This window comes from Leptodactylus fuscus, chromosome 7 (assembly GCF_031893055.1).
Source record: "Leptodactylus fuscus isolate aLepFus1 chromosome 7, aLepFus1.hap2, whole genome shotgun sequence".
Lineage (NCBI taxonomy): Eukaryota > Metazoa > Chordata > Amphibia > Anura > Leptodactylidae > Leptodactylus > Leptodactylus fuscus.
The window spans coordinates 142,493,841-142,511,214 of record NC_134271.1 but is presented as its reverse complement, the minus strand read 5'-3'; the positions used below and the strand labels follow the sequence as shown (position 1 = coordinate 142,511,214).

General features: G+C 40.4%; 1 pseudogene; it reads left to right on the top strand.

Moving 5' to 3' along the window:
- The window catches only part of LOC142214602 (uncharacterized), a 61,812-nt pseudogene that overhangs the window by 43,713 nt on the left and 725 nt on the right, over positions 1–17,374 (top strand).

Here is a 17,374-nt window from a genome sequence, read left to right as displayed (position 1 = left end):
AGGAACTCATCCCCAACACCCATAAAGGTTTAATGGTATAACAAGTGGCCAATTTACCAATCAGTATATTTTTGACATGTGGGAGGAAAACCACACAAACATGGGGAGAACATGCAAACTCCATGCAGATATTGCCCTTAGTAGGATTCAAATCTAGGGCCCTGCACTCCAACAGTGCTAAACAACGTCTCACCACAACATATTGACATACTAATAATTGTATATATAATGTATCATCGTGTCATACAGGTATGGCATCTCTTAATAATGAAATAATGTGTTCCTTTTATAGAGGCGAATAGACAAGGACATAACACCTACCTGTACCCGACAGTTTCTACGATTCTGCTCCTCATCTTCATTACATCAGCTTTTCTGATCTTCAGACAACAGATATCCAGATTATTCTCTAAAAGACACCGAACCAGAGATCTCCAACCAGGTAACCAATTCTACAGTAAAAAACTACTATAATACTGCTCCTATGTACAAGAATATAACTACTATAATACTGCTCCTATGTACAAGAATATAACTACTATAATACTGCTCCTATGTACAAGAATATAACTACTATAATACTACCTCCTATGTACAAGAATATAACTACTATAATACTACTCCTATGTACAAGAATATAACTACTATAATACTACCTCCTATGTACAAGAATATAACTACTATAATACTACTCATATGTACAAGAATATAACTACTATAATACTGCTCCTATGTACAAGAATATAACTACTATAATACTGCTCCCTATGTACAAGAATATAACTACTATAATACTGCTCCTATATACAAGAATATAACTACTATAATACTGCTCCTATGTACAAGAATATAACTACTATAATACTGCTCCTATGTACAAGAATATAACTACTATAATACTACCTCCTATGTACAAGAATATAACTACTATAATACTACTCCTATGTACAAGAATATAACTACTATAATACTACTCCTATGTACAAGAATATAACTACTATAATACTACTCCTATGTACAAGAATATAACTACTATAATACTGCTCCTATATACAAGAATATAACTACTATAATACTGCCCCCTATGTACAAGAATATAACTACTATAATACTACTCCTATGTACAAGAATATAACTACTATAATACTACTCCTATGTACAAGAATATAACTACTATAATACTACTCCTATGTACAAGAATATAACTACTATAATACTGCCTCCTATGTACAAGAATATAACTACTATAATACTGCTCCAATATACAAGAATATAACTACTATAATACTGCCCCCTATGTACAAGAATATAACTACTATAATACTACTCCTATGTACAAGAATATAACTACTATAATACTACTCCTATGTACAAGAATATAACTACTATAATACTGCTCCTATATACAAGAATATAACTACTATAATACTGCCCCCTATGTACAAGAATATAACTACTATAATACTGCTCCTATGTACAAGAATATAACTACTATAATACTGCCTCCTATGTACAAGAATATAACTACTATAATACTACTCCTATGTACAAGAATATAACTACTATAATACTGCTCCTATATACAAGAATATAACTACTATAATACTACTCCTATGTGCAAGAATATAACTACTATAATACTACTCCTATGTACAAGAATATAACTACTATAATACTACTCCTATGTACAAGAATATAACTGCTATAATACTACTCCTATGTACAAGAATATAACTACTATAATACTGCCCCTATGTACAAGAATATAACTACTATAATACTACTCCTATGTACAAGAATATAACTACTATAATACTACCTCCTATGTACAAGAATATAACTACTATAATACTACTCCTATGTACAAGAATATAACTACTATAATACTACTCCTATGTACAAGAATATAACTACTATAATACTGCTCTTATGTACAAGAATATAACTACTATAATACTGTTCCTATGTACAAGAATATAACTACTATAATACTGTTCCTATGTACAAGAATATAACTACTATAATACTACTCCTATGTACAAGAATATAACTACTATAATACTGCTCCTATGTACAAGAATATAACTACTATAATATAATACTACCTCCTATGTACAAGAATATAACTACTATAATACTACCTCCTATGTACAAGAATATAACTACTATAATACTACTCCTATGTACAAGAATATAACTACTATAATACTACTCCTATGTACAAGAATATAACTACTATAATACTACCTCCTATGTACAAGAATATAACTACTATAATACTACTCCTATGTACAAGAATATAACTGCTATAATACTACTCCTATGTACAAGAATATAACTACTACAATACTGCCCCTATGTACAAGAATATAACTACTATAATACTACTCCTATGTACAAGAATATAACTACTATAATACTACCTCCTATGTACAAGAATATAACTACTATAATACTACTCCTATGTACAAGAATATAACTACTATAATACTACTCCTATGTACAAGAATATAACTACTATAATACTGCTCTTATGTACAAGAATATAACTACTATAATACTGTTCCTATGTACAAGAATATAACTACTATAATACTGTTCCTATGTACAAGAATATAACTACTATAATACTACTCCTATGTACAAGAATATAACTACTATAATACTGCTCCTATGTACAAGAATATAACTACTATAATATAATACTACCTCCTATGTACAAGAATATAACTACTATAATACTACCTCCTATGTACAAGAATATAACTACTATAATACTACTCCTATGTACAAGAATATAACTACTATAATACTACTCCTATGTACAAGAATATAACTACTATAATACTACCTCCTATGTACAAGAATATAACTACTATAATACTACTCCTATGTACAAGAAAATAACTACTATAATACTGCTCCTATGCACAAGACTAGAGATGAGCGAACACTGAAATGTTCGAGGTTCGAAATTCGATTCGAACAGCCGCTCAATGTTCGTGTGTTCGAACGGGTTTCGAACCCCATTATAGTCTATGGGGAACAGATACTCGTTAAGGGGGAAACCCAAATCCGTGTCTGGAGGGTCACCAAGTCCACTATGACACCCCAGGAAATGATGCCAACACCTCTGGAATGACACTGGGACAGCAGGGGAAGCATGTCTGGGGGCATCTAACACACCAAAGACCCTCTATTACCCCAACATCACAGCCTAACAACTACACACTTTCCACATTCAAAAAAACCTCTATCAAAGTGGGAAAATACCTGGAAACCTTCTTTACTCCCCAAATGGATGGACACAAACCCCAATTTAAGCTCAACAAACAGTAACAACCACCCCTTTAAATCACGTTCCCCATGACAACCACGGATGGAATAGACAATGGGAAATCCAAAAGCCCTCACCCTTAACTGTCATTTTGAGTGTGTGTGTGTGTGTGTGTGTGTGTGTGTGTGTGTGTGTGTGTGTGTGTGTGTGTGTGATGTGGTAAGACCTTCCAAAATTCACTTTTCTAGCCCTTAACATGAGCCCTTCCAAACAAAGTTACAGGACCTTAAGCTGAGCTACCAGCAGAGATTGAGGCCCTTGGCATGAGTAGAGCCTTGCACCAGCAGTGTTTTTGGCACTTAGGGTGAGTTGAGCCTTGTACCAGCGTGTGTCCCTTAACATCAGGCGGGCCCTAAGTTCTGCGCTTTGCACAAAAGTTCCACATTAACTAGGCTGAATGGTACAAAGATTAGTAGGCCCGAGAACCAGGAACAGGTCTTGCAATGGCTGTCGGATAACGCTTAAAGCACATTGTCCACCAGCCAGTCAGCCTCTACCTCCTCTTACCCAACAGTCTTGTCCTCCTTCCACCCAAAATTCCTAATCTTCCCAGAACAATAACCCCAACTGTCCCTGCTCCCCAGAGCTGTTCTCCCTTCCTTTGACTGTACCGCAACCTGCCCCTCCATTTCGCGATTCCACGGACCTAACAGACGAGTATCTGTGTCCAGATGCTCAAACACTAGAGTCTCCTCCATTCCATCTCCGGTCGATTTGGTGGCGGATGACCAGCAACCCACCCTCATCGACGACAATGAGACGCAGTTGCTGTCAGGGCAGCCAGTTGACATGCGCATTGTGCAGGAGGAGGAGGCGAGACAGGAGTTGGAAGAGGAGGTGGTGGACGAGGACACCGACCCCACCTGGACAAGGCAGATGTCAAGCTGGGAAAGTAGTGTGGATGTTGAGGCAGGTGCAGCACCAAAAAGGGTAGCTAGAGGCAGAGACATGTCCAGAGGCAGAGGTCAGCTGCTTTGCCGAAGCCAGGCCAGACCCGGAATGTCCGAAGATGTTCCCTTTTGTACCCAGCCCAGAAAAACTCCCCCATCGAGGTCACGTTTCTTGAAGGTGTACAGTTTTTTCAAGGAATGCGCCGAGGACAGATATAGTGTCGTCTACACAATTTGCCTCTCGAAATCAAGTAGGGGCCCTGAGAAGAGCAACCTGTCCACCACTTCAATGCACCGTCATTTGGAATTCAAGCAATGGAATCAGTGGCAGGCAGCAACGGCAGGACAAACGTCGCCCGCCGTTCATGCCACTGCCTCTGCTCACAGTGCTGGCGATGCACTCCAGAGGACGAGCCAGGACATCACTTCATCTGCCTCCGCCACTTTGTTGACTTTTCCCTCATCCTCCCCTATTTCTGTCTTATCTCCTTCTCCTGCACCATCAAAGGCACCATCAGGCGCTTCTTTACAACAACCCACCATCTCTCAGACATTGGAGCGCCGGCAGAAATACACCGCTAACCACCCACCCACGCAAGCCTAGAACGCCAACATCGCTAAACTGCTGGCCCAGGAGAGGTTGGCGTCCCGGCTTGTTGAAACTCCCGCCTTCCCGGACCTGATGGCAACTGTGGCACCTCACTATGCCGTCCCTAGCCGTCACAACTTCTCCCGGTGTGCCGTCCCCGCCTTGCACCAGCACGTGTCACTCAACATCAGGTGGGCCCTTAGTTCCGCGCTTTGCTGCAAGGTCCACTTGACCACCGACACTTGGACAAGCGCCTGTGGTCAGGGATGCTGCTTATCTTTAAGGACAGGCAGGGTGAATGTGGTGGAGTCTGGTCCCGGGGTGCAAACTGAGGTACCCTATCTCCTCTCCCAGGCCAAAATTCATGGCAGGAGTAGACTGAAACCCTACGACGCTGCAACCTCCACCCCAGCTACTAGCGGCAAACGCTAAAACACTGGTGTGGGGAGACGTCAGCAGGCGGTGCTGAAGCTCATCAGCTTGGGGAACAGACAGCACAGTGCCTCCAAGGTCAGGGATGCCATCCTGGCTGAGATGGCATTTTTTTTTCCCTGCTACACCTGGGGCCTGGCATTTTTACGCCTGTGATAATGGCTGGAACCTGGTAGCGGCTCTGGAGCTTGCCAGCCTCCAACACATTCCATGTTTGGCCCACGTCTAACCTAGTGGTGCAACGTTTTTTGAAAACATACCCAAATGTACCGAAGCTACTGTTGAAAATGCGGCACTTGTGTGCCCACTTTTGCAAGTATACAGGAGTCGCTGCTAGCCTAAAAACACTCTAGCAAGGCCTACATCTGTCCAAACACAGGCTGTTGTCCGTCATCCACACACGCTGAAACCCTACAATACCATATCTTGAGCAGGGTGTGTGAGCTGCACAGACCTTTGATGGAGTTCCATCTACAAAACCCAAGGGTTCCTCAAAGTCAGCTCCCAAAGTTTCTGCACCATGAGTTTACAGGGGTGGCAGAGTTATGGCTAGGGGCAGAGGCATGGATAGGGATGATGTCTAGGGGCAAAAGCAGTGTGGATGTGGAGGCAAGCTAAGCAGCAAAAACTGGGGGTACAAGCTAAGGCATGGACTGGGGTGATGTCTAGGGGCAAAAGCAGTGTGGATGTGGAGGCAAGCTAAGCAGCAAAAACTGGGGGTACAAGATAAGGCATGGACTGGGGTGATGTCTAGGGGCAAAAGCAGTGTGGATGTGGAGGCAAGCTAAGCAGCAAAAACTGGGGGTACAAGCTAAGGCATGGACTGGGGTGATGTCTAGGGGCAAAAGCAGTGTGGATGTGGAGGCAAGCTAAGCAGGGAAAAAGGTGGCTAGAGGCAAAGGGATGTCCAGAGGCAGAAGACAGCTGCATGACAGAAGCTAGACCTGAGCCAGCAAGGCCCAAGATGCCCTCTTTTCTAGCTTCCTTAGAAAAATTCCCCCATCGAGGCCACGTTCCTCGCTGGGGGAGATAATTTCTAAATGTATAGGTCGAGGACAAACTGAGTGTGGTTTACACACTTTGCAATGCGACTCCCCATCTCCCAGGCCTTTCATTCCAGGCTAAAGTACAGCACAACCCACCCACATGCCCAAGGCTTCAACGGCTTCATCTCAAAAATTCTGGCCCAGGAGATGTTGGGGTCCCAGCTTGTGGACACTCTGCCCTTTTTGGGCCTGCTGGCTATTGCGCCACCTCACTGTGCCGTCCACACCAGCACTTTTCCCCAAACATGAGGCGGTCCCTAAGTTCAGCGCTTTGCCCAAAAGATCCACGTGACCAGCTACGAATGGACAAGTGCATGCGGACAGGGACGCTACCTTTCAATCTTGGCACAGTGGTTGAATGTACTTGAGGCGTGGACCGGGTCGCAAAATGTGGTGGACTGACTTGTCTCCCCACACAACATTCCTGGAAGGAGGGCTGAAACACCACCCTCCTCCGCTGTTAAATTGACCCCAGCTACGAGCTGGAAACGCTGCAACACTGGTGTGGGGAGACGTCAGCGGGCCGTGCTGAAGCTCATCAGCTTGGGGGCCAGACAGCACACTGCCTACAAAGTGAGTCATGCCATCCTCGATGAGACGGCAATGTGGTTTTTGCCACTGCACCTGGGCCCAGGCATGTTGTCATGTGTGATAATGGCCGTAACCTGGGATCGGCTCTGTAGCTTGGCAGCCTGCAACATATTCCATGCCTGGGCCACGTTTTTAACTCATTGCTGCTAATCATTTTAAAAAGGTACCCCAATGTTCCTGAGCTACTGGTGAAAGTGTGGCGCTTGTGCGGATAGTTTTTAAAGTCTATAGTTGCCGCTGCTAGCCTCTATGCACTCCTACAACGCCTGTACCTGCTGGAACAACGGCTGTTGTGCGACGTCTCCACACTGCTGGCACTAAACATATCATGTGTTGAGCAGAGTGTGTGAGCAGCACAGACCTTTGATGTAGTTCCAACTCCAAAACCCTCGGGTTCGTCAAAGTCAACTCCCTCAGTTGCTCAACCATGAGTGGCCATGGGTGGCAGACTTATGTGAAATCCCATCCCATCCATTGCACTGGACACGAAACATTAGCATGCGCTCAGCACAACTTCGGATATGGCAGCTGCGTTAAGCAGGGTGCAGGGTACAACACAGACCAGGCCCGAGCACCAGGAACAGGTGTTAGAAATACTGCAGCATCCGCCATTTCCTTCCAATTTTGGGGTTTTGGACCCGCCACCGACTTGTCTGGACCTAAGTGGGGATCATGAGACACAGTTGCCATCAGGGCAAGCTGTGGTCATGTGCGGTTTGCAGTAAGGGGGCAGTGCGCAATTGGAAGAGGAGTTGGTGGATAACGAGGCCACCGACCCCACATGGACAGGGGTGATGTCTAGGGGCTAAAGCAGTGTAGATGTAGAGGGAAGCTAAATCAACAAAAAACCTGGGTAGAAGCAAAGGCATAAACTGGGGTGATGTTTAGGGGTGAAAGCAGTGTAGATGTGGAGGGAAGCTAATTCAACAAAAAACAGGGTAGTAGCAAAGGCATAAACTGGGGTGGTGTTTAGGGGTGAAAGCAGTGTAGATGTGGAGGGAAGCTAAGCAGCAAAAACAGTGGGTAGAAGCAAAGGCATGCAAAACTCTACCCTGTTGGAAGACTTATTCCTAGGTCTGGAACACGTTAATGGCCCCCCTGGACAAATTACTGCCACTCAGGGGCCTAGTGTCACCAGGAGGGACAAGTATAGGCGCATGTTATGGGAATACCTGGCCGACACCAGCTCTGTCCTCTCCGATCCCTCTGTGCTCTACAGCCTACACTTATTTTCTCATCTTTTTTTCTGCACTGCACATCTCTTGCCTGCTTCCTTTGGGCTCTTACAAGTGGTGGTCCACTTCCACAGATGGTAACTTCAATAGACAGTGTAACGGGAGTAGCTGAGGGATCGCTGTCTTAACCACTTTTTGGCACAAAATTAACTTCCAAAGCCAAATATGGTGCAAGTATATGATGCAAGGACACCTACACACCTATCTCTGACACATTGGGGAGTTCACCCTCATGCGCCCTTTTGGCCTGCACCATCATGCGCCTCTTCCCAGCCACTCCACATTTCCCAAGCTTTTCATTGCAGGCAGAAGTACAACACAACCCACCCCCATGCCCAAGCCTTTAACAGCCTTATCGATAAACTGCTGGCCCTGGAGATGTTGGTGTTTGTTTATGCTTCTGGATACCCAGGCCTTCCGTCAGCAGATGGCAGCTGGGGCACCTCCCTATGCTGGGCCTAGCCGTTACTACTTCTCTTGGTGTGCTGTCCCTGCCTTGCGCCTGCATGTGTCCCATAACATCAGTCGGGCCCAGAGCTCTGCGCTTTGCTGCAAGGTCCACTTGACCACCGACACATGGACAAGCGCCTGTGGTCAGGGATGCTGCAGTGCTTATCTTTAATGACAGGCAGGGTGAATGTGGTGGAGTCTGGTCCCCGGGTGCAAACTGGGGTGGCCTATCTCCTCTCCCAGGCCAAAATTCATGGCAGGAGTAGACTGAAACCCTACGATGCTGCAACCTCCACCCCAGCTACTAGCGGCAAACACTGTAACACTGGCGTGGGGAGATGTCAGCAGGCCGTGCTGAAACTGATCAGCTTGGGGGACAGACAGCACAGTGCCTCCGAGGTCAGGGATGCCATCCTGGCTGAGATGGCTTTTTTTTTTTCCCTGCTACACCTGGGGCCTGGCATTTTTGCGCCTGTGATAATGGCTGGAACCTGGTAGCAGATCTGGAGCTTGCAAGACTCAAACACGGTCCACGCATGGCCCACGTTTTTCAACTTGTTGGTGCCACGTTTCTTTGAAACCTACACCATTGTGCCTGATATACAGGTCAAAGTGGGGCCATTTTCGTAAGTGAGAACTAGCCTCTGCTAGGCAGAAAACATTCAGAGCACACTCCTCTCATCTTCGCACCGTTGGCTGGCGGAGGAAGACGAGGGGGTTGGAGTGGCATCTGATGTCCCTGTCCCACACGAGGCTAGAGGGTGCACTTCAGTGCATCCCATTGCTTCACCACAAATGGTGTGAAGGGGAGTGGAAAATGGAGGAAATGGAGAGTGACCCTTACAGTTGGGGCCAGCAAAGGCATGCCAAGTAACACACTGGCACACATGGCTGACTTCATCTTGGGTTGCTTTTCAACACATATTTCACATCATGAAGAACAAATAACACTGGATTTTTACAAGCCTCGAACCCCGGTCTAGGTCTAATGTCTGTTCCTTTCTTATATTAGGGGAGAGGGAAAAAAAATTACTTCAGTGATACGTTTAGCGTACATAGACTGACTATTAATGTGTATCCCACTTAGTGTTGTTAGGGTTACACACCGTCACAACCTGGCTAAAGCTTCTATAGCTGTTAATAAAGTCAACATAACTTACGGTATCCAAAAAGACAGCTGGTACCGACAGAGAGCAAGACAAATGTCAACCGAAGCTGTGAGCTCTGAACACCCACAGTGACTTTGGCGTCATCATCATTATAAGGGAGCGGGTGGTAATAAATAACTTGGCAGTGCCTAAAACCCAAAAAGCTTATACAACTATATTTACATTAAGATACACAAATGACACTTTTTAGTAGCATGTCATGAGACAAGCTGATAAGATCTTCCTTTGTGCAGTGCTATTTGAAAGTTAAATGCTGCCTTTATTTTAATTCTGGAGAAGGTGCAGACATTAGATTTAGAACATGTTGTCTTCATTGTCCAAATCCTCTATATAGGTAATGTGTTTTTCGGGCCGAGCTGTCTGGGAATGAGCTGGTGCAGCACTGACAACCTGGGTGAATATGGCAAGAGCCTGAGATGTAGGGTGAATGAATCCCCAAATTATTTGGGGAATTTCCACTCAGAAACTGGCACTATATACCAGTAGCAAAAATTGTGGGTGCACGTAACCCCAATATATTCTTTGAATTCCCAGTCAGACAATGGCACTATATACCAGTAGCAAAAATTGTGGGTGCACGTAACCCCAATATATTCTTTGAATTACCAGTCAGAAACTGGCACTATATGGCAGTAGCAAGAAATGAGGGTATTTGTAACCCCAATATATTCTTTGAATTCCCAGTGAGACAATGGCACTATATACCAGTAGCAAAAATTGTGGGTGCACGTAACCCCAATATATTCTTTGAATTCCCAGTGAGACAATGGCACTATATACCAGTAGCAAAAATTGTGGGTGCACGTAACCCCAATATATTCTTTGAATTCCCAGTCAGAAACTGGCACTATATACCAGTAGCAAAAATTATGGGTGCACGTAACCCCAATATATTCTTTGAATTACCAGTCAGAAACTGGCACTATATACCAGTAGCAAAAATTGTGGGTGCACGTAACCCCAATATATTCTTTGAATTCCCAGTCAGACAATGGCACTATATACCAGTAGCAAAAATTGTGGGTGCACATAACCCCAATATATTCTTTGAATTCCCAGTCAGAAACTGGCACTATATAGCAGTAGCAAAAATTGTGGGTGCACATAACCCAAAATATATTCTTTGAATTCCCAGTCAGAAACTGGCACTATATACCAGTAGCAAAAATTGTGGGTGCACGTAACCCCAATATATTCTTTGAATTCCCAGTCAGACAATGGCACTATATACCAGTAGCAAAAATTGTGGGTGCACGTAACCCCAATATATTCTTTGAATTCCCAGTCAGACAATGGCACTATATACCAGTAGCAAAAATTGTGGGTGTATATAGTCCCAATTCTATTGCTAGGGGACTTGCAGGGTATTTCTGAGGTGAAGGTGGGGGGGCACACCGTTGGAACGGGGATTTGGGGTGTATATATGCGGTATACGGGAATACACTGTCAGTGTATTCCATTCAGGATCCTGGGAAAGCTGGGTTGCGGCGATTGAGCCCGTCAGTGCCACGTTACACTGACAAGCTTCTCCCTGGAATTGAAGTTATATGTAAGCCCAATATATTCTTTGAATTCCCAGTCAGACAATGGCACTATATGGCAGTAGCAAAAATAGTGGGTGTATATAGCCCCAATTCTATTGCTAGGGGACTTGCAGTGTATTTCTGGGGTGAAGGTGGGGGGGCACACCGTTGGAACGGGTATCGGGGGTATATATAGGGTATACGGGAATACACTGTCATTGTATTCCATTCAGGATCCGGGGAAAGCTGGGTTGCGGCGATTGAGCCCGTCAGTGCCACGTTACACTGACAAGCTTCTCCCTGGAATTTAGCTCTTATAAGATCTGTTGGTTGTCTTCTCCTTCCTATCCCAGCCTGTCCCTGCCTACCCAGAATCTAAGCCCTAGCTAGCTGGACGGAAACCTCCGTCCTCGGTGAATTGCAAGCTCAGAATGACGCAAACCTGGGCGGCGCTGTTCTTTTAAATTAGAGGTCACATGTTTTCGGCAGCCAATGGGTTTTGCCTACTTTTCTCAACGTCACCGGTGTCGTAGTTCCTGTCCCACCTACCCTGCGCTGTTATTGGAGCAAAAAAGGCGCCAGGGAAGGTGGGAGGGGAATCGAGTAATGGCGCACTTTACCACGCGGTGTTCGATTCGATTCGAACATGCCGAACAGCCTAATATCCGATCGAACATGAGTTCGATAGAACACTGTTCACTCATCTCTATACAAGACTATAACTAATATAATACTGCCCCTATGTACAAGAATATAACTACTATAATACTGCTCCTATGTACAAGAATATAACTACTATAACACTACTCCTATGTACAAGAATATAACTACTATAATACTGCCCCTATGTACAAGAATATAACTACTATAATACTACCTCCTATGTACAAGAATATAACTACTATAATACTACCTCCTATGTACAAGAATATAACTACTATAACACTACTCCTATGTACAAGAATATAACTACTATAATACTGCTCCTATGTACAAGAATATAACCACTATAATACTGCTTCTATGTACAAGAATATAACTACTGTAATACTGCTCCTATATACAAAAATATAACTACTATAATACTGCTCCTATGTACAAGAATATAACTACTATAATACTGCTCCTATGTACTAGAATATAACTACTATAATATAATACTGCTCCTATGTACAAGAATATAGCTACTATAATACTGCTCCTATGTACAAGAATATAACTACTATAATACTGCTCCTAAGTACTAGAATATAACTACTATAATACTGCTCCTATGTACAAGAATATAACTACTATAATACTGCTCCTATGTACAGGAATATAACCACTATAATACTGCTTCTATGTACAAGAATATAACTACTATAATACTACTGCTATATACAAGAATATAACTACCGTATATACTCGAGTATAAGCCGAATTTTTCAGCCCAGTTTTTGTGCTGAAAAAGCCCTCCTCGGCTTATACTCGAGTCAGCAAAAAAAAAAAAAAAAATTTTTTTTTTTTTTTTAGGAGGGGGAGTCTATGACCAGCCACCATATTAATGTATAGAATCTCCCATAAAATAGTGCAAAAAAAAAAGAAGATTTAATAAAAAAAATAAAAGTTCTAAATCCCTCCTTTCCCTAGAATACATACAAAAGTAGAAAATTACTGTGAAACACATATTCATTAGGTATCCCTGTGTCTGAAAGAGCCTGGTCTACTGAATATAGGGTATCTGCAGTGCTCCTGTTCCGTCGGGAAGGGGTTAATAGGAGCACTGCAGATACCCTATATTCAGCCAGGCTGAATTCCAAGTGGGGGAAGAAAAAACAGTCCTCAAGCTCAGGGAAGGGGCAGACAGACAACCAAAACACCCCCTCCCCTTTCCCAGCAACTACTGCACCCAAAAACTCCGACCATTTTAATTTTTGAAATTTTCCAGTAGCTGCTGCATTTCCCCCCTAGGCTTATACTTGAGTCAATAAGTTTTACCAGTTTTTTTGTGGTAAAATTAGGGGTTCGGCTTATACTCGGGTCGGCTTATACTTGAGTATATACGGTACTATAATACTGCCCCTATGTACAAGAATATAACTACTATAATACTACTCCTATGTACAAGAATATAACTACTATAATACTGCTCCTATGTACAAGAATATAACTACTATAATACTGCTCCTATGTACAAGAATATAACCACTATAATACTACTCCTATGTACAAGAATATAACTACTATAATACTGCTCCTATGTACAAGAATATAACTACTATAATACTGCTCCTATGTACAAGAATATAACTACTATAATACTACCTCCTATGTACAAGAATATAACTACTATAATACTGCTCCTATGTACAAGAATATAACTTCTATAATACTACCTCCTATGTACAAGAATATAACTACTATAATACTGCTCCTATGTACAAGAATATAACTACTATAATACTACCTCCTATGTACAAGAATATAACTACTATAATACTGCTCCTATGTACAAGAATATAACTTCTATAATACTACCTCCTATGTACAAGAATATAACTACTATAATACTGCTCCTATGTACAAGAATATAACTACTATAATACTACCTCCTATGTACAAGAATATAACTACTATAACACTACTCCTATGTACAAGAATATAACTACTATAATACTGCCCCTATGTACAAGAATATAACTACTATAATACTACCTCCTATGTACAAGAATATAACTACTATAATACTACTCCTATGTACAAGAATATAACTACTATAACACTACTCCTATGTACAAGAATATAACTACTATAATACTACCTCCTATGTACAAGAATATAACTACTATAATACTGCTCCTATGTACAAGAATATAACTACTATTATACTGCTCCTATGTACAAGAATATAACCACTATAATACTGCTTCTATGTACAAGAATATAACTACTGTAATACTGCTCCTATATACAAAAATATAACTACTATAATACTGCTCCTATGTACAAGAATATAACTACTATAATACTGCTCCTATGTACTAGAATATAACTACTATAATATAATACTGCTCCTATGTACAAGAATATAGCTACTATAATACTGCTCCTATGTACAAGAATATAACTACTATAATACTGCTCCTAAGTACTAGAATATAACTACTATAATACTGCTCCTATGTACAAGAATATAACTACTATAATACTACTCCTATGTACAAGAATATAACTACTATAATACTGCTCCTATGTACTAGAATATAACTACTATAATATAATACTGCTCCTATGTACAAGAATATAGCTACTATAATACTGCTCCTATGTACAAGAATATAACTACTATAATACTGCTCCTATGTATAAGAATATACCTACTATAATACTGCTTCTATGTACAAGAATATAACTACTATAATACTACTCCTATGTACAAGAATATAACTATTATAATACTGCTCCTATGTACAAGAATATAACTACCATAATACTGCTCATATGTACAAGAATATAACTACTATAATACTACTCCTATGTACAAGAATATAACTACTATAATACTACTCCTATGTACAAGAATGTAACTACTATAATACTGCTCCTATGTACAAGAATATAACTACTATAATACTGCTCCTATGTACAAGAATATAACTACTATAATACTGCTCCTATGTACAAGAATATAACTACCATAATACTGCTCATATGTACAAGAATATAACTACTATAATACTACTCCTATGTACAAGAATATAACTACTATAATACTACTCCTATGTACAAGAATGTAACTACTATAATACTGCTCCTATGTACTAGAATATAACTACTATAATATAATACTGCTCCTATGTACAAGAATATAACTACTATAATATAATACTGCTCCTATGTACAAGAATATAACTACTATAATATAATACTGCTCCTATGTACAAGAATATAACTACTATAATACTGCCCCTATGTACTAGAATATAAATACTATAATATAATACTGCTCCTATGTACAAGAATATAACTACTATAATACTACTCCTATGTACAAGAATATAACTACTATAATACTGCTCCTATGTACCAGAATATAACTACTATAATACTACTCCTATGTACAAGAATATAACTACTATAATACTGCTCCTATGTACAATAATATAACTACTATAATACTACCTCCTATGTACAAGAATATAACTACTATAATACTGCTCCTATGTACAAGAATATAACTACTATAATACTACTCCTATGTACAAGAATATAACTACTATAATACTGCTCCTATGTACAAGAATATAACTACTATAATACTACCTCCTATGTACAAGAATATAACTACTATAATACTGCTCCTATGTACAATAATATAACTACTATAATACTACCTCCTATGTACAAGAATATAACTACTATAATACTGCTCCTATGTACAAGAATATAACTACTATAATACTACTCCTATGTACAAGAATATAACTACTATAATACTGCTCCTATGTACAAGAATATAACTACTATAATACTGCTCCTATGTACAAGAATATAACTACTATAATACTGCTCCTATGTACAAGAATATAACTACTATAATACTGCTCCTATGTACAAGAATATAACTACTATAATACTGCTCCTATGTACTAGAATATAACTACTATAATACTGCTCCTATGTACAAGAATATAACTACTATAATACTGCTCCTATGTACAAGAATATAACTACTATAATTGTAAATGGAAAATAAGTTTCACTGGGGTTACATTTCCTTATTCACTTTATGTTGCTAGTCCACAGCCTAGAAGACAATGTTGCTGGAGATGAGGGGACCAGATATGTGGAGATAAGACAGAACCAAGAAGGTAACTAGAGATTAGATCTGTCACAAATAACTAGACCAATAAATATATAAGAAACCTAAAATAATCAGCACATGTACATTATATACAGGAGACATCCCATAATAAAGGACAAAAACAAATGACTATTTCTTTTTTATTTTTCTTCTTGAGATCTTACTTTTCATAAGATGATGACTGTTCACACCTATGTGATGCCATGAGAGGCGCTATATCAGTTTAGTAGGAATTCTCTATATACTCGGTGTAAGAAGCTGCAGCATCTCTCGGGCAGTGTTGTGTAGAGTCCAGAAAGCTCATAGGATCACATCATAGAAGAAGAGAACAGTCCCATCCATTGTAGCCTATAGACACTGAATGTTGGATTTATTGTCTTCATATGTCTATATCTGCCACAGATCCCACCATAGGTGATGACGTCTCCTACACTACTCTGAACTTCTCTCCACAAGGTCAGTGTTTATGTGTTTTATAAGGTTTTCATGACCCCATAGACTTGCTATATATATATATATATATATATATATATATATATATATATATATATATATATATATATTATACATATATATATATATATATATATATATATATATATATATATATATATATATATATATATCCATATACTACAGGTCAGACCTTCTGCCTCTTATAGGACATGATAGAATACGATATAATATTATCTTTGTTATATACACTTGAACTTTTCTCACATTCGGCCCTTTTATTTTCAGCTTCATCCCAAATAGTAACTGGAAATGTGAGTATTACAGCTCAACTTTTTGGAAATGTTTTTTATTACTGTCGATGGCAGTGATAGATAGAAATAGAGGAGAGGTCTTGGGGTCTTGTACATACGAGAGGGTCTTGCAGTGGCACATCACACCTTTAGAAATGGAAAGTATACTATCTTAGCTTAAAGTAGCGTTCCATCTGTGTGAAGGATAATCTAAATGAATAAGTTACCGACAGAGTTATTGTAAAGTTATATGCTCTCCTCTGGAGCACTGACCTCTCCTCTGCTTTTCTGCTCCACTTAATGGGGGTAAATTTGTTAAACGAAATGCACCAGAATTCTGGTTGCATCTGCACCAAAATATTATCTAACGTGAGTGGTGCCACATTTATCAAGTGTTTTAGACACATTTACGACTTGTATAACACGTGGTTGCATCTTTGAGGGCAAAGTGTGTGGCCTAAGTTGCAATACTGTGCTCCATAAATGTGCTATGATTTTGTGATAATCTAATTCAAGTAAT